At 36.1% G+C, this 19,932-nt stretch overlaps 1 protein-coding gene across 1 annotated transcript in view; it reads left to right on the top strand.

Moving 5' to 3' along the window:
• Positions 1–290: 290 nt before the first annotated feature.
• Positions 291–19,932, top strand: part of MYT1L (myelin transcription factor 1 like) — a 302,946-nt gene continuing 283,304 nt past the window's right edge. Inside the window, exon 1 of the mRNA XM_070955078.1 lies at positions 291–339. The gene's annotated coding sequence lies outside the window, so the exon portion shown is untranslated. The remainder of the gene's footprint in view (positions 340–19,932) is intronic.

Genomic DNA, 19,932 nt, shown 5'->3' with positions numbered 1-19,932 from the left:
CCGAAAGAGACAGAGGGTTGGCAGGGTTTGTTAGCAAAGTTTGCCTTCAGCAGAGAAGCTGTCTGTGGAGCTGTCGGGAGAGCCCAGGAGGAAAGCGAAGGGCGGGCTGGGCTCCAGCAAGGCTTTTCCTTCCCCTCAGACTGCAGTGCGAGCTGGAAAGGGAATTGCCAGCAACTCTCGGTCGCCTCGGCCGCGGCGGCCGCTTCGGGCTTCTCCCAGCACGTCAAGCAGCCGCGAGGGAGGGGGGGATTACGCGGGCAGGCTGGAAGGAGGAGGGGTGCGCCGGGTGACTTCCCGCGCGGGGGGTCATCTTAAGTCACCTCCGCCGTCTCAAGAGCGGTCAGTATTCTCTCTCTTTTTCTCTCTTTCTCTCTCTCTCTCTCTCTTTGCGAAGGCTGCAGTTAGACGGCGTCGGTGGCGCGCGCGCGCGCGTGTGGAAAGGGGGGAGAGGGAAGAGGGAGGGGGCGCGCGGGGCTCGTGTAGGGAGAGAAACTGGGTTGGGGGGGTGAGCCGGAGGAGAGATTCGTGTATGCCGAGGGGGGAGGCGGTGTGGGCCTTATCTAGGTGAGGCGATAAAGGTGTTGCTTGCTGGGCATTGGGTGTTGGGAGGCTGTCGGCGTGGGGGTGGTGGAAAGACAGCTGTGGTACGCGTTTCAGCTGCTGCGGGAGACAGAATTGTGCGGGGGAGAGAGAGAGAGAGGGAGGGAGGGAGGGGGCGAGGGAATGGTACCCGAGAGAGGCGGCGGAAGAGTTGTGGTTGTCTGAGGGGAGGTTGGGCTGGGTGTGCTGTGAGGAGAGGCTGCATCTGAGGGGAAACGTTTTGTGTGTGGTGGGGCGGTGGGAGGCGGGATTGTACGTGAGGGGAGGCTGCGAGGAAAGATGGGGATTCGGGAAGGCGAGTGGGTGAGTGAGGACTTCTGTTTACTGCGTGAAAAGCCAACTGGTGAGGGTGCTGTGGCTGTGTGTGAGGGAGAACATGAGGGGTGAGTTGCTTTGGCTGCTCTTAGCGTGAGAGACGGCAATATTGTTTAGGAAAAGACTGAGGTGAAATTAAGGTAACTTTCCCACCCCCAAGGGAAAATTAAGATTGGCCAAGAAAGAAATACTTTTATTTTGTAGCTCTAACCAATTTGGGGGTAGGGGGTGGGAGGTGATTGCCAATATTTACATAAGCCTTATAAATAAAAAATAATAATACTGGAAAAAAGTTTATCAAAGGTTTGACATTCATGTGAAGGTGCATTCTTAGCCTTCTTAGTTTTTCAGTCTTTTGGACTAAAATTCCCTAGTTTGCTTTTAACCATCGTTTGCTTTTAATTCATTGTTTTTTTGACTGGAACATGGAAGTTATTTTGAATTCAAATGTAGAAATGTCGTCTTAGATGTGTACTTTTTCTGAAGAGAAAGGACTGGCCTGCAGATGTTGACCTTTTTAGCATAGGGTCACATTCTATCAACTCATTGTACAGTACTGCAGCAGAAAACTGTTATGCTTTAAGCAAAATTAATAATGTAATTCTGAAGTTTGCAAGATATAGGTTGTAGGTTAGAAGTGGTTTAATTTAGAGGCATATGTCAGAAAACTATTCAAAACAGTTCTTCACTAGATTCAGAAAGAAAATGTAGTAGAAATTTTATATACTGTAGACATATATGTGCCAAACATTAGGAAAAGCTTCAAACAAGTGTTCTAAAACAGTTTTGCATATCAGCTGAACTGACATTTTGTTTGTTTTGGTTTGTTAAAAAGTTCAATTAATGAAGTACTCTAGATCCAGATTATTACAGTTGTCTCTCTTCAGATATACAAATTTTAGCCCAAAATTTCTTTTTCTCTATTTTTAAAGGTGCATATTATCAGGTACTGACCCAAATGAGTTAGGCATACCTGAAGGTAACTTTAGATTTGTTGCATTCAGACTGTTTTAAATTTTTTCTCAAAAGAAATAGGTCAAAATGGTAGCGCATTTGCTATATTTCCTGGCATTATTATTTTTTTTTAAAGTAAGAACAGGCTTTTCCATGTCACCAGTCATAAAAGAGACTTCAGTTTAAAAGAAAACATCATCTACAGGATTGCTAGTAATAGCCTGAGTGGTATTTTATGGTTCCCATCTATTACATTAAATACAGCATTGCACATGATACACATTCTGTCCCTCCAGAGATTTAGGGGCCTTTGGGTACAATGTAGACAGCATATAGTGTGTATCTTCAATCTTGCCTGACTACTGCAAGGCTGGTAAACAGAAGATCTCAAAATTATTGTTATAATCTATAAAGGGGGAGGGGGAAGAAAGGAATATAAGTCAAAGGTAGTTAAGGAGTCCGTCTACAATTTAGGAAAGAAATGAATACACTATGAAGGAATCTTGAATGAGACAGGGAAAATCAGCACTATGCTACTGATGTTATTCTGCTGCAGTAATGTGGTCTCTAAGGGAACCTGTGCTGTATGCATATACTACCCAGCTAGGCTATTCTGTAGCCCACTGCCTGCCTTGCTGCTGCTGGTGCTTTCAAATGGAGGCTACTGCTGATGTAGCAAGCGGAATGCTGCACTCATGCATCTCTTTCCCCATCATTTGGTAGTGTCAACTTGCTTTTATTCTTGCTTTCAACTTCAGGTCCATTGTTCCTGTCTGAAAACATTTTGACCTTTGTCTTTGTGGCAAAATAATTAGTATACCGATAAGAAGCAATTCCCATCTCATACCTTGGAAATGCACTAAGAGAAGAGGTGCATTTGAAAAAGTTGACTGGTTGAATGGTGAACAAATGGTGGGCATTTGGAAGCATTGCAAGGATTTTTGCTGTTTATCGTGAAGCAGATTTCTCACTTTTCTGGTGAATCCTTTAAGATGGAAAGCAGGCTGGCTGATGCTGAAATGATTGTTTGATTGTCTGGCCTACTTGAAAGTACAGAGTTGGACTGTGTGCATACACAAATCATTTGGACTACTTTGTTTTGCAATTCTTCAGCTTTCCAACTGATAGTCCATTCAGGTAAGCATATGCCTTTTTCCCTTCACTGTTCTTGACCTGATCTTTCTGTTTAGAAAGTGTAAGAAACTTAAATTGTTTAACATGAGACAAAATAATCTAGACATTTTTACTTTTTTTGAAGACATTTTACTTGGCTTTCTTCAGATACATGCAGTCTGAAATGTTGAGAGATTCAGATTCTTTTCCTAGGTCAAACAAAGAGTTCAGTACACTCTTTTCTGATATATACAGTAGCAATTATAGAACATTTGGTTAACATTTTTCTTAAAATCTAATGTTATTTTACTGAGAAAACTTAGAAGGTAGAATTTTGAGGGCATACTTCATGTATGTACATATTTAATATACAAATGAAATTGTACTTTTAACAGTGACTTAGATATTTTAACAAGTCACTGATATAAGTGCCTGCAAAAGGCGAAGTATTGTTTTTATATTGCTGAAAGATACTCTATAGAAAAAGAAGAACAGCAGTACAAAATGAAACCCATTTAAATCTAGGCACCAAAATCTATTCTTTCAGTCCCTCCAAAGTCTTTCTCTAGCAACCTGAATATAGTGAAGCCTTCTAGTAAGTAATTGACTTACTTGTTTATTATATAATTCTGTAATGATATTTTAATTTTTATCAGAATATGTCTTTTTTAATCTTGTAATCTAGGAATAGTTTTACCCTATCATAATGCTTCTAATCTTAAAATAGAACTCTTTAATTTGACTAATTTGTTTTTTTTAAAGCAAACAAATTATATTGTGAAGTTGGAATTTAAGTGTAGATTATAATTTAATTGTATTTTCTTAATTCCTTGTACATTACAAGTTTTGTATTGATATATTTTGCCTTAATATTTAATAAAATTATTTCTTACCTATTTTTCAGGGTAGATATGTTTATCAAGGTTGCACAATTTTTGACTTTTTAAATTTATGTAACAGAATATCTATGAATTACAAACATAAGAATTAAACATGCACACAAATAAAATACATAACCTAGGTAAAGAATTTTTGAAGGAAGCAGTTAACCCTGATTATCATAGCTTACTTTTGCTCACTTGTAAGTTTGAATGCTGGACCTGAACTTGGTTGTTGTGATGTAGTTAAATTACCTTATGCTTATGGCTATGTCTTATTATATATTTATAATGAGTTTACTGTGTTTATAATGGAAAACAAAGATGACTGAAGAAAAACAAAGAAAAAGTACAATTGTGACAGAAGCCATTTGTTTCCACTGGGGGAAAAAGTGAGGAGTGTTATCAAGCTCACACAAAGAAAAAGGAATAAGTAATTTGAAATAAAAACAGAATTAATTTTCCTGCCCTGCAAAAGCAGTACTTCATGCTCATCTTAATTTTGTAGTTTGAATAGTGAAAGGAGATGTTTATTCAGTGTTAGTATTAAGCTGAGACAGAATGCAAGGCAGTTTGCTTCTTGCCAGCTACAGCACTTCCTTTGTGTTTGAATTTACTGCTCAAGTATACTCCCTGTATTCTGCAGAAAGAACCAGATTGTCCACTGAAGTTATTTATGCTGAAACTTCACAGTTTTATGGTAAATTGTTCATCCCTTTTATGAAATTTACCATTCTTATACTTTTACCTAAAACAGCATGTAATTAAATAGCTATTTTGTTCTGTTTAATAGATGCTACTTTTTTCTTTTCCTGATTATTATATATATATTAATGAATATAAAAATGAGCCATGTATATTAAAAACCCTACACCTTCAGAGCAGGGTAATTTACTGAATGTTATTAATGATCAATTTTATATTTTTGAAATTATTTAAACAGTTACATGCTTATTAATTTCTTGACCCAATTATAGTGCAAAATATCGTTATTTTATCAGGGATCTTATTTTTTTTAATGATATTTAATAACTGATCTCAATTCCCAAAATAGCATATGAATCAGGAAAAATAACTTTCAGTGCTGTCAAGTGACTCTTGTGATTATACTTTATCAGAACTTAACATTTTACTGTTACTTGCCCATTCCTTCCTTGAAGCACAGAAAAGACCTAGAAGTGATATGAAATAACTACAAACAAAAGAGCAGCTATGTTAATCACCTATTAATTGGGGTTGAGTCTACATTTTGCAAATTCTCCTTTAAGTTTACTATTGTCCAAGAAATCTCAAGTAATTTATTGCGTATTGATAAATTTCATTTCTACCCATTCATGTTTCAGTCCAATTCCAATCTGAAGTATTGATCCAATACCTATCAGAAGTAGACGCTTAGAGAATGATAAATTATGTAAGAACAGAGAAGTATTAAATATCATAGGAAAGATAAGATAATATGCCATTATTTTTAATTTTGCTGGCTATGGTGTATATATCAAAGTTTAATATTGTTCCTTGGAAAAGGTTGCAAACATACATTTGCCACAAACCATGGTAGCCAGCTTGGCTGTGAAATAATCAAGGCTGCAGGGCACCCCATGGAGAGCCATCAAATCAAGTCTACTATGGAACAGTCTGGTAAATTGTGAACATACAGAAATCAATGTTACATTTAACAGTAGGCCCTTTGGTTCCTGAAACTCCCACGAGTCTGGGCCATTGGCAATGAGTGTGGGGAATTGTTTCAGACACCCGTTTTATTCAGGAATAAATTTAATACATCTTGAGGGTTAGGAATAAGCAAACTGATTATAGCTCAGTACCAAACAAGCTCATAAAGTAGCTGTAAGATTGTACATTTTAAAGCTATTCAGCATTTGAAAGCTTGGCTCCTTCATACTTTGTGTCAGCAGGACATACCTCATGCCAGCATGGGTCTCTTGAATTGGGAAGCTGATTAGAAAGGGGCAATAATCCAACTCTTTGGGAGTTTTGAGTAGTGTTGCTTGTTGCTTTTGGCATATGAGGGCCATGGAAGCCAAATGAAGTGCTATTTTTCAAATTACTTCTGTGATAGGTTTTGAGCTAGAGAGCTATTTTATTCTGAAAACAGTATAATTAAATAAAACCTTCTTTGTTCTCAGTGTCTATCTAGCTGTTGTTACAAAACTAAAATGTTATTAAACTGATTCATAGAGATATGCAGCTTCAGTATTTTTCTAAAGTTTGTTACTCTATGTTTTCAAACGCATAACACTACCTCTCTTTCAAGCTTTATTACTATTTTCGGTATAGACATTCAAGAGGCATCAAATAAGCAGGTTGTTGGAAGGTTAGATTAAATCTGAGATATCTGACACAAGAAAGTATATGAAAGGTATCTCACGTGGTATGCTAACTAGTATATTTTGAGAATAGTTGCAAAAGAGACAACTGGAATATAGAGACTAAGTGTCAACTTTTGTTCCCAAGAGAAATTTTGTCCTCTATCATCTCTGGTTACAACCAAAACATATTATGAAGGAATAAAATCCTATCCCTGGCTTTACTCTTCTTTCCCCTAACATGCTGCAAATAAGTATCTTGTTACAGTACATTCTTGTCAGTTCTCAAACATTTTCTTTCAATTAAAGTGAACCCAATATAACACGATAGTAAATATAAGAACTGTTGTTTGAGAAAATTATGTAGGACTATATTTTCTTTGAATCCAGCTCAACTCTAAAGCTGGTTGGGATTCTTTATGTTTTGTTTATCTTTTTTTTTTTTTTTAATCCTGCTAGAATATACATAATGATTCTGCCATGTGTGATGGAAGATTCTGCTATAGGCTGTGCTTGGGAGGGGTAGTTCATCTAATATAAAAAGGAGAAAAGATAAACCAAAGAGATGCAGATTCAGTCATTTCGGGGAAGAAACCTGGATGTCAATACTTCCAAAACAATGGCTGTGGCATTATGAACTGAGGTTCTGGTATTGCTTTTATAATATACAGCTGTGAAAAGCCTCACTTAAAATTTAGATAAACAGAAAGGGAAACCTGGCTTATCCTGACTCATATGTGCTTTTTGTCTCTGACATAAATAACATTGGTGCTATGCAGATAAATAAGTGGGTCAGTAAAATCTTTCATATTATAGCCAATTGAAAAGATGAGTGAGCATTTGCAAGTATATATGACAGCCTGTTGTATGCTTTTATCATGTGAAAATGGTTTCACAAGCAATTATACCATGGTTTAAAATCAGTGCACATTCTTTCATACTGCTGGTCATATTTTAGAAGTGTTATAGTCCAAGTCTTACATGAATGTTTTTTAAATAACCTTCAGAAAACATAATTCTTAAATGATAGTGGGAGCAGAAGCTGATCTGTGAAAGTTAAGCCCACATGAAAACAATGAAGGGGCCCAATGATTGGAAACAACAAAAGAAAAACCACTTTAGCTTTAATATAAACAAAGTTATTTATTTAGTGATTTAATTTCACCTAAGGACAGCTATCTTTTAAGTAGCAAGTGTCATCAAGTAATTATGCTCGGTGGTGTGATTGTATTAAAAAAGCAATGATTTACATCTCATAAGTTTTCCTAATTTTATATTTCAACAATATCACTTCTGAGATGTCAGCAGATCTCATTTGAGAATATTTCAATATTGTAAATTTAGATTATCCTATAGATTTTCAGTAAAAGCCTATACGATCCATACATATAGGGTAGGTATGGTTTGCTGTGTCTGAATTGAAGCCTTTGACTATTAGTGTTTTGCTCTGGCTATAATTTTAAAGAATTAGTAACTCTGAGGGCTAGGAAATATTTATTTCAAATCCATACCCAAACATAAACACTTGGGGAACGGATTCAGGCTTTATCTTTTTTCCTACTGCGGGCAGAAGTCTTTGAAATTGGTGTTGAAATTCTTCATTCCGAAATAACAGAGTTGGAAGGGACCTTGGAGGTCTTCTGGTCCAACCCACTGCTTGAGTAGGAGATCTTATACCATTCCAGACAAGTGGCTGTCAAGTTTCTTCTTAAAAGCCTCCAATAATGGAGCACTCACAACTTCTGAAGGCAAGCCATCCCATTGGTTCTCAAGGTTAGAAAATTTCTCCTTAGTTCTAGATTGCTTTTCTCCTTGATTAGTTTCCATCCATTGTTTCTTGTCTTGCCTTCTGGTGCTTTGGAAAATAGGTTGACCCTCTTTTTTTTGTGGCAGCCCCTCAAATATTGGAGCTCTTAACATGTCACACATAGTGACATGTTCTTCTTTTCACTAGACTAGGTATACCCAAATCCTGCAACTATTCTTCATATGTTTTAGTCTCCAGTCCCTAATTCTCTTTTTGTTGATCCATTTTAATTAGCATTTAACAACATTGGTATTTAATTAGCAATAAGATTTAATTCTTTGAGCAGAAAATATAATATAATGCAGAGGTGGGAGACTTCAGCACTGCAGGAACCATTTAGCTTTTACTAAGTCCAAGAGATCAAGTCAAAGCCAAATACAAAGAAATATGTCAAGTAGACAACTGCTGAGAATGAAGGAACAGTACACTATACTTTTGAATACATGGTTGGTGCATAACTCAATACTGATACGAGAATAAGTTCACAAGTGCTTCAGGCAAAAAACTTCTGGTGTCCTAAGTGAATTATTTCTTTATAAAAAAGCTTCTAACTTGGTAATGTTAGATAATGAAAGATTGGAAATTTACTGATCAACTGAGAATCTGCACTTTACTCTGTTTATTTTTGACTTAATTGGAACAATAATTACCTTGATCACAAATACAGTATTTATGTACTAGATATGTAGCTTTTAAATACCCTTTAAACTTGCTTATGATTAAAATGAATCCAAAAAACTAATTTATTGCCATTTGGAAATATTCTGATAAACCATCTATGCTTCTGACAAGTTTCAAAACAGCATTTCCCCATAGGATACCTACACACTTGCAGCAGGCCAAGAAATGCTCTCATTTTTTCCCCTCCAGGGGCAAGTTATTTTGCCTGTTTACAAATTAGAAAGAATCACTAATGATCAAAACAGTCGTAGACTGAAAAGACTGTCAATAATATTAACCTTTTAATCCTAGCAAATAAAATAGGTTTAGATAGAGATAAGTTTTTTTAATATGATAATTTAAAAAAAAAAACCTTGGCAGTGCTCTGGATCGAAACTGCTCTTCATTAGTTATCTGGATTTTTTTTTTTTTTTTGCTAGCAGATTTGTCAATAATTTTTTTGTCATAATCATCTTCTGCCTCTGAATTGTGGACAGCATGTTAACTGATTATGCAGATTGAGATTACTAGATTTCAGAGCTACGTTTTAAAATGAACTGTTTTTTATTTGTCTAGCTTTCCCCAAATGTCCAAAATAGATTATGGAAGATTAACATCTGTACTGGTAAAAACAAAATTCTGCAGTCCAGCCTATAACTAGACCATATGGATTAAAAACTGTTCATGGAGAGAGTGTGGTCCACCAGATGATGCTGATTTTACTATCATTTTTCACAGTACTGGATGGATTGTTGGAAAATATAGTTCAGCATTATTTGGAGGACTAGAGACTTCTTATACCAGCTTTAAAATTTGTAGAGCCGAACAGGGAAGTTTGGGAAACAGGGAAATTCTATTGAGAACATATTCTCCCATACCTTTCCTACCGAAATCATTGAATTAATCTAAAAAGTTACAGACAAGGAAATTATGCACTATGGCTGTTGGTAAGTTTCTGTGTAATTTAATATAGGTAGTCCTTGACTTACGACCACAATTGACCCCAAAATTTCTGTTGTTAAGTGAGACATTTGTTAGTGAGCTTTGCCCCATTTTACAACCTTTCTTGCCACAGTTGTTAAGTGAACCCCTGCAGTCATAAGTCCCTTTTCAGCATCATTGTAACTTTGAATGGTCACTAAATGAACTGTTGTAAGTTGAGGACTACCTATACTTTAGTATTAACTACCATACTACATTTTTTCTTAAATAATATCTGCCTCTCAGAGCATTCATGATTGTATTCACTCATGCTAAGCCATCCTATGATTATGGTTTGTGTATGAATTATATCAAGCCAGTTGAGGCTAGGTAATGGGCAGTACAGAGAAAGTGGAACTGCTTAATTTGTTTGATCTTCCTTTATACAAAAGGGAAAAAGAGTACAACCTATCAAAAGCAACACCATAGGGGACAGAATAGGAATGCAAGTCAAAATAGGCAAGAAATCGTAAGACAACAGCTATTTACTTTAGAAGAGTTCGAATCACATGAGCCAGATGGATTACATCCCAGAGTTCTGAAGGAGCTGCCAGATGTGTTCTCAGAACCACTGAATAATAGCTTTCAAAGACTTTGGAGTACCAGAGAACTACCAGAAGACTTGAAAAGAGTTGATGTGATTCTCATCTTAAAAAAAAAAAAATGAATCCAGGAAACTACAGACCAGTCATCCTCACATATTCCCATACCTGGGAAGATCCTGGAAAAGACAATCAAGCAGCTGATCTAGAAATCAGGAAAGTTATTACTAGAAGCCAACATGGGTTTGTCCAAATAGATCATGTCATACAAACCTTATTGTATTCTTTGGCAAAGTGACTAAATTAGTGGATTGGTAATATGTTGTGGAAATTGTATACTTGAACTTTAGTAAGCCATTTGACAAAGTGGACCATAGCCTATTTCTTGGCAAAATAGAAAAATGTGGGATAGACAATATCATTTTGATGTAAGCTGCCCAGAGTTGCCTTGCAGCGACATGGGTGGCAAACAAATTTAATAAAAATAAAAAAATCACCACACGACAGATTTGTAACTAGTGGACCAACCACTCAATGTATAGGCCCAGTATTCTTCAACATCTTCATAAACAATTTAGATGGGATAGAAGGGGAACTCATCAAATTCACAGATGACACCAATCTGGTGGGAATAGCCAACCCTTTAGAAAATAGGCTTAAAATTTAGAAGTATCTTGACAGATTTGAACACTAGGTCCTATCCAACAAAATGCAATTCAGTGGTAAGAAAAGTAAGATTTTATAATGAGGTAAGAAAAACCAAATACTCAGGTGTAGAATAGGCTCAACAATAGTAACAGAGGGATCTAGGAGTCCTAATGGACAACCACTTAAGTATGAACCAGCAGTATGCTACAGCTGCCAAAAAAGCCAGTCAATCTTAAAATGCATCAACAGAGGGATGCTATCAAGTTCACATAAAGTGTTAGTACTACTACATACTGCATTGATAGGACCACTTGGAATACTGTATCCACTTTTAATCGCCACAATACAAAAAAATATGTTGAGACTCTACAAAGAGTGCAGAGAAGAGCAACAAAGATTATTAGGGGATGAGCATTTACAGAAATTGGGTATATGTAGTCTAACCAAGACAAGGATTAGGGGTGATTTGACAGCAGTCTTCCAACATTTAAGGAGCTGCCACAGAGAGAAGGGGGTCGACCAATTCTCCAAAGCATCAGAGTGCATGGAATGTATAGGGTCTCTTGCTTGAGCAGGAGGTTGGATCAGAAGACCTCCAACGTCCCTTCCAAGTTATACTATTATTGGTTTGTAAACCATGGTTTAAGGCAGTGGTGGTTTGCCCCGGTTCGGGCGAACTGGTAGCAGTGTTGGCGGGAGGCTCCGCCTACCTGCCCGGACTTCATCAAATACAATCTGTGCATGCGCAGAAGTGGTGCACACATGAGCGAACTGGTAGCAAAGGTAAGTGAAACTCACCCCTGGTTTAAGGCCTAGCAGTTTGGATGGACCTAGTTATTCCAGTTTATTCCTTGAATTTTGGCTAATCAAATTTTGTTTTAGTGCATAGCCCAGCCATTGTGAGACTATCCAAATATGACCTTGCTATTGCTGGATCTAAAACTGGAGATTGTTTAAAGATATATCATTTACAGGTTTTGATTTCATGTGACTTATTTCTTTATATACTTATTATACTTATTTTAAATATAACTGGTATTTTCCAGAACAATAAAATTAATTCAAGGGAATATACAAAAAACTATAATCCACTATGCAGTAATACCATAAACTATAATAAATTCAAATTATCCTCAAATCCAATCATTTATAAAGAGCATAAAACAGAAAAATATTACTAGTGAAAATTTTTGTATCTCTAATATTAAAAGTAATAAACTACAAAACCAAATGTATATTGGAACATTTTTTTAAAAAAACCCATCTATAATACAAAGCAAAGAGTAGTACAAATTATTTTTATAAAGAAAAAATTCTATAAATAGAAAAATAGTGAAAATATTTTCACTTCAGATTATAGCCTCTGCAAATTCAGGATTGGGTAAGTGCAAGCAATCTATCAAATACTCTGCTCTTAAATCCAGACCAGCACTCTGAGTTGGATGGGAGCAAATTATCTTGCTCTGAAGTTGTCAACAACAATAACAAAAATTTGATGGAGCTACATTTTCTACCTATAGAAATGTCAGTCCTCCCAGGTAAACTAGATAGGAAGTACAGTGAGATGAATTAATTCTACTTTATTGTAAGGCTACAATAATAGAATCTTGCCTGTCTGAAGGCCCAAACTTCCCGCTGCCAGTTTCAGCTGTTTGATCCATCAGGGTGGATCCTTCCTAAATTTCTTTCTCTGACCATTAAGCCACTGACTGGGTGCTCCTCCCTCTCTTGTCTGAATGTTTCCTAGGAAGCATCTTTTCCCCTCTCTCCTCCAGGTCATTATTACCTTCCATTATAAGAAGCTTCCAAAGCTTCCAGTGGGTAGAATGCATTACAGGCAATATAGTCTGAATATTCCCATGGCATGAGTATCTGAATGGGTTTACAGCTGGCATAAAAGTTGAAGTTGATAAAAGCCATCTGTAACAGGCACAGCTGAGTTTAGGAATATCTCAATAGTGTACACCTGAAATAACCCACATTTTCCAATATATAGACAATTGATTAACAATCTCATACATGCAACATCTACATTGTCTGGATTGTTTTAATTTATTCATTTTCATCTATTATAGAATTACATCCAAACATTTCTTCAAATGCAGTCACTTTGCTATGAGATTAATAAATGGAGCCGAAGAGAGGGTATATATCATCAGCATGCAAACAGTAGTTCAAACCTTTAAATGACTTTTTTCAGTGACTTCAACTATCAATATTAAAAAGTATATCACCCAGTGAAATTGCATATAATTTCCAAGGACCAAAGGCTATAAAGCATCTCTGTGCCAGTGACTGAAATGTTCTATTAGAAAGTTCTGGATCCTCAATAAAATATTCAGAGGCAGTGAAATCTGTGGACATCCTCTTGAGCTATACTTTTCATATCCTCTTAAGATTTCTGGATCGGGACTCCTTACGCACGGTCACTCATGCCCTCGTCACCTCCCGCCTGGACTATTGCAATGCTCTCTACATGGGGCTCCCCTTGAGGAGCACCCGGAGGCTCCAACTGGCGCAGAGTGCGGCCGCGTGGGTGGTAATGGGAGCGATGTGGAGTTCCCATGTAACACCTCTCCTGCGCGAGCTGCACTGGCTCCCGGTGGTCTTCCGGGTGCACTTCAAGGTTTTGGTTACCACCTTTAAAGCGCTCCATGGCTTAGGACCTGGTTATCTACGGGACCGCCTACTACCACCAATAGCCTCCCACCGGCCAGTACGCTCTCAGAGAGGGACTCCTCCAGGTGCCGTCAGCCAAACAGTGTTGACTGGCGGCCCCTAGGGGGAGAGCCTTCTCTGTGGGGGCACCTACCGTCTGGAATGAGCTCCCCCCGGAGATACGGAGGATCCCGGATCTGCGCACCTTCTGCCGCGCTGTGAAGACCTTTTTATTCCACCAGGCGGGCTTGGCCTAATCTTTTCCCTCTTTTTAATATGTAAATTTTAATCTGTTTTTAAATTATTGGGGTGTTGTTTTTTTTTATTGAAAAAGTTTTACAATTACATTTTCTCCCCAATTTCCCCCCCCCAATCCTCCCTAACCTCCCTGACCCCCCCCCAGCCCACCCTCCCCCCCGGACTTCCACAGAATATAATCCAAATCTAAATCCCTTTTTTATAAAACTTGAACCCCTCCACCCCCTGTATATTTTTCACATCTTCACAAAATTCAAATATTCTATCTTTATATAATACTTTCAATTAAAAGCTATCTGATATTTCCTAGTTTGATATTTATTCTGCACATAATCTATCCACTTTTTCCACTCCCATTCATAAGTCTCTTGTGAGCGATCTTTTAGATATGCTGAAATCTTCGCCATCTCTGCAAAGCTGGCCATCTTCAAAGTCCATTCCTCAATAGTAGGCATAGCTTCATTTTTCCAATATTGACCTATCAGTAATCTCGCTGCTATCACCATATACAATATCAGCTTTGTTTCACCCAATGTAAAACCCTTAACTATACCCAATAAAAACAATTGTGGAGAAAACTGAATTTTTTTCTTTAAAACATTCTGCATAACCCACCAAATTTTTATCCAAAAAGCCTTCACTTTCTTACAAGTCCACCACACATGATAACATGTAGCATCTAAGCAATCACATCTCCAGCAAATTATTGGGGTGTTTTAATCTGTCTGGGCCAAAATGATTTAATTTGATCTTATCTGGTTTTTAAATTTTTTGTATCTATGTATTTTATTGTTTGGCTGTTCACCGCCCTGAGTCCTTCGGGAGTAGGGCGGTATACAAATCAAATAAACTAAACTAACTAAACTAACTAAATTTAAGATTAAGAAAAAGCACAAGTTTCTACTCCTTCTAAAAGTCAACGTATTTCTCAATATTGATAGAAGAAAGTATTTATATTTCAGGGCTGAACTGTGGGGTTCTTAGTGCTCTCTGAGCTTGGTGGTTTTCTTGCAGACATTTCATTACCCAACTAGTAACATCATCAGTGCTAACAATTCTCTCTGTTCATTTGACTTGCTTTTTATAGAAAGTGATTTAGGCATTCATTTTTCTTTAAAAAAAAAAATAAAAGGAACAAAAACTGTTTCTAATATTTTAACCTTCTAAAAAATATTTTTACTGAGTTATATCTTTAAAAAAATCCTGTCAATTACTCAACTTTACAGTCAATGAAGTCCATAGTATTTATACACATTTGCAAAAAAGTTCGGCAGTATGTGAAAGACTTTGAGTTATACCAGAATCTCTGTGTGTACGTGTGGGTGTACATTTGAACAATCTGACAATTTTTAGCATTTTTATCTAGTTATCTAGGCTGTTGGCATATTTTATGGATAAATGTGAATAAATCCTAGTGAAATATATTCATTTCTCCCAATCCTCTACTAATGATATTGCTTTCAACTCTATTAAAGAAACTCACAGTACTTTTCTAGATAAATAAAAGGATTGTAGCTCAGTGGGAGAAGAGCAATCTTACACATGGAACTCCCTAATTTTATTCCTAGCTTTCCTATAGTAAAACTGAATATGACTGCCAACTAAAAATATCAATTACATATTAATTGAATTCATGCATTATATTATGCCATGAATACAATAAGTCTATTTGATTTGGCCTAATGCATTATCTATATCAAGCACTGTACTTTAGAAACCCTATTTTATGGCATATCATAGTGTATGATTCCAATTAATGTATCTTTTTAACAAAACATGATTAAATCAGGATAATTTACTTCACCGAGCCCAGCCTTCATAGACAATACCAAACTGGTAAATAATAAAAAAGTGATATTAGAGAAAATACATGAAGGTTTGGTAGAAGTTTCCTTTAGTTCTCTATTAGGTCACGATTCTGTTAGGGGATCTTAAAATCTACCCGTTTTCCCAGGCACATGGGTTAGGAGAGTAAATGAACCCATATTTATTGGTTATATGGTTTCCTCAGTGGCTGTTTTATGTTTTTTGTTTTCATTTGTTCCTTTTTCATTGTATTTTTTATATATTTGTTAGACATCCAAAGAAGTGCTTAGCAAGATGAGTAACCATTAAAATAAATAAACATTCTTAGTGTTGTTTTTGTGTTTTTGTATTATTCCTTGTTAATAAATGTTTTTAACAATTTGTAGACCACCCAGAGCTGCTGGGAATTGGATGATATATAAATATAATAAATAATTAATTATTATAAATATATGTTGGACTTTACTAACATCCTCATCCTAAGGCATCATATTCCATATTTATTTGTTTCTTTATTTGTTTGTCAGTTAATTTGTATGATTACTTTGCTTACTATATTACAATTATTTTTATATGGGATTTTTGTTTTCCTTGTGGAAGTTTTATTATACTGCTTTTCTGCTGTATATAGGTTTTTAGCCACCCAAGTATTTGTTTAAGATGGGCAGCCATAACATTTTTCTAGAATAAATTAACAAAGCTCATGCATGAGAAAAATGGACCAGTGAGATACAGTACTTCATGCAATGCACACCATAATCACATTTTACTTGTTGGCTGCTTCCAACAGAAATTCTGCAGATGCCTATTTCTTCCAGTATCAGTCTAGTCAGGTAACTCAAAATAATATAATAATTGATTATATTGATGCCACTGAGAACAACAGTTGTAGTAATTACAATGCATTGTTGCATTCATTCATCTATATTTCATCAGTAGTCGGAGCCAAGAGCCTGAGTGAAATGGATTGATATAATCAGGATCATCTCAAACAACTTGTATCTGAGAGGCAAGCTTTAACTCTAGAATCTTTTATCAAAAATCCTTTTCTTTGACCTTGTGATGATTACCCAAGTCCAGATTTGATTTTTCCTCCTGTAGAAATGTTACTGTAGAACAGTAGGGAGAGTAGAAAAAAAGTATTTTTTCAATGAAAATACCATTTTTTCAGGGTCTTAACCTTTGCTGAGAAGGATATATTTTATTAGGCCTGGAAATCTAATGAGTCCTGAAGATCCATTTTGCTCTGCCTACAAAATCATTGTAATGAAAAAATAAATGAGACTGAATAATAGATCATACTTGAAATTGTTTATAAAACTACTGATTACAGACATATAATGCTTAATTTTAGAACTGTTCTTTGGCAACTAATCAGCTTGCAACCATTTTCAAGAAGTTGTGTTTTAAAATGCTAAACAGAAAGTTATTGAAGGAAGAATCTTCTTGAATACCCTGTTTTCCCCAAAATAAGACATCCCCTGATAATAAGCCCAATCGGGCTTTTGAGCGCATGGCAATAAGGCCAAGCACTTATTTCAGGGTTCAAAAAAATATAAGACAGGATCTTATTTTTGGGGAAACACGGTATAGGTTTATTAAACTTTATGCTCAGAAAATATTGACCAGATGATCAAAGTATGTTGATATTCAATTCAGTTTTGCCCATGCCACAGATTGTTTCCTTCCATTGGACACTAGTTCTCTGAGTACCCACTGTGAAGTTCTTTAGTCAGAAATATTTATTTATTTATTTGTTGAGGCAGTTCTTATATTGTATCAGCAGCCCTAATTATTCTTGATCTAATTATAATGGGTGGTATAACAATTTTAATACTACTAAAAATAGTACTATTTTTATTATATATTTTATTGAATTTATTATAATCTCTTTAAACAAATTAAAATGATTTAACAATGCTAACTACAAGTATTTCCCTTATCTATTTTTTAAAAAATGAATGAGATCTTATGTGAAAGCCAAATCTCAAGATATCTGTGTTGAGATACACATATACGTATCAGAATCTCAATCTCTCTTTTGATGTCATGGGTGCCATCTAGTGGTGTTGTGGGCATAAAATTGCTGACTCCTGCATATATGGTTAAAATGGAAAATATCTGAGAATATATATTGAGCTGAAGAAATAGCAAAATACATCTCCTGGTTTTAGATCTAAATAAAATCAACTCAAAGCAGCAAGCTGCCATAAATTAATATACAATATGAAGGGGATCTCGTATGAATGATGGGAAAAATAAAATGGAAGACACTCTTGATACACATGGCAAATCTCTGGTCTTGAAATCAATAGTTTGAAATGTAGACCATATATTTCCCTCTTGGCAATCAGCTGTGGCAGAGAAAAGAATTTTTCCATATTCCTTTTGATTAACGTTTCAGAAGTGAATATGTATCCCTTTTTCTCTGCTGAGTTGGAAAACTGTATTTGTGTATGCGAAATTAAGGAAATTCCATGTGTGTTTATGAGGGTTTATGAAAGAGACAGAAGGAAGAATGGGAGGGGAGGTCAACGCTTTCATTTTCTTATTGTTTTAAGACAAATAGGGCAAATAAGAATTAAAAGATCAAAAGCAGAAAGAAATAGATACTTCCAGTTTTCAACACAATATTAATCCCTGTAGATAAATTTGGAGCTAACCTTGAGGAAGGGATGCAAAAATGGTTTAGGTAAACATCCACCTAGCTCTTGGAAGGAAGAGGGGGTGAGAAAGAAACCCAAGAAAATTTTCCCCTTGATTGTCTTTAGAGTAAGAAGGGCAGAGGGAAAACTTGTCAGGTTTTCAAGAAATTGTTGTTATACTCTAAAACAATGAATTAGATTTACCATAGTCCTAGTCATGACTGTTTCCCGATCTAACTTACCTCAAAGGGCTGACAACCTTTGACCATATGGAGTAAGATTGATCAGTCTTCCATTATATTTTATTTAATAAACAAAAAGTGCGCGCGCGCACACACACACACACATACTGATAATCCAGGAGTGTAAATCTTAGTTTATATGCTTCCTAACTTTGAAGGCTAATTATTTTTGTTCTCCCCCATGTGTTATAAATCTATAATTCCTAACAGAGTGAGAAGTTTCATTTTTTGGTAAATACAGTAATTGCATTCACATTCTTTAAACCATATTGATCCGTAGAACACCATATAAAGAAACATACAGATTCAAAACTAAATTAGAGCAGTAGTGGAACAAGGATACCTTATACAGTGTTTTCTCATCTATTTTCTCACTTCCAACACGTGAAGTTGAAAGTCCACCTTTTAAAAATATCTGAAGTATCCAGTAAAATAATACATTTGGTTAAATTAATTTTCACAAGAAGCCTGGTGGCGCGGCAGACTAAAGCACTGTTATTAACAGTTATTAACATCAGCTGCCTGCAATTACTGTAAGTTCAAATCTCACCAGGCTCAAGGCTGACTCAGCCTTCCATCCTTTCTAAGGTAGGTAAAATGAGGACCCAGATTGTGGGGGCAATAAGCTGACTTTGTATAAATATACAAAAGTATGAAGGCTATTGCTTAACTCATTGTAAGCCACCCTGAGTCTCCGGAGAAGGGCGGCGTATAAATTAAATTAAAAAAAAAACATACAATATATTTAAGACCTTTAGCCACTAATTTGTTAAGACAGATACTACTCGACTTACAACAGTTCATTTAGTGACGTTCAAACTTACAATGGCACTGGAAAAAGTGAGTTGTGACTGTTTTTCACACAACAATTTCAGCATGCTCATGATCATGTGATCAAAATTCAGACGCTTGGCAACTGACTTTTATTTATGATGGTTGCAATGTTCCAGAGTCATGTGATCCCCTTTTGTGACCTGACAAAGAAAGTCAATGGGGAAATCAGATTCACTAAACAACCATGTTACTAATTTAACAATTACAGTGATTCATTTAACAACTGTGGCAAGTAAGGTCATAAAATGGGATAAAACTCACTTAACAACAGCTCACTTAGCAACAGAAATTTTGGTCTCAATTGTAGTCATAAATCAAGGATAGAATATTCTAAAGTTTTTATAAATAATTAATATCCACAAAGTGATATGATGGCCTATTGGTGAAAGTGCTCGCATCCCACTTGGAAGGTTGAGAGTTCATTCCTAAATAGCAGCTGATGGCACAATGAGAAAATATCTGCTGCGAACTATGCATGGCATCAGGAAGGACATCCGGCCAGTAAATGCTCAGCTCCATCCAGTCACCCTGACTCTACCCCAAATTAAGGGATTGCAGGGTTGTAAAAATAAATAAATAATTTTATTTCTATACCGCCCTTCTCCCGAAGGACTTAGGGCGGTGTACAGCCTATTAAAAGCACAAGACAGACATCAGTTAAAAATAA

The sequence above is a fragment of the Pituophis catenifer genome, unplaced genomic scaffold (genome assembly GCF_029215685.1).
Source record: "Pituophis catenifer annectens isolate HBS135680 unplaced genomic scaffold, rPitCat1.0.hap2 SCAF_1, whole genome shotgun sequence".
In the NCBI taxonomy this organism is placed as follows: Eukaryota; Metazoa; Chordata; class Lepidosauria; order Squamata; family Colubridae; genus Pituophis; species Pituophis catenifer.
This window is presented reverse-complemented; position numbering and strand designations above follow the sequence as displayed.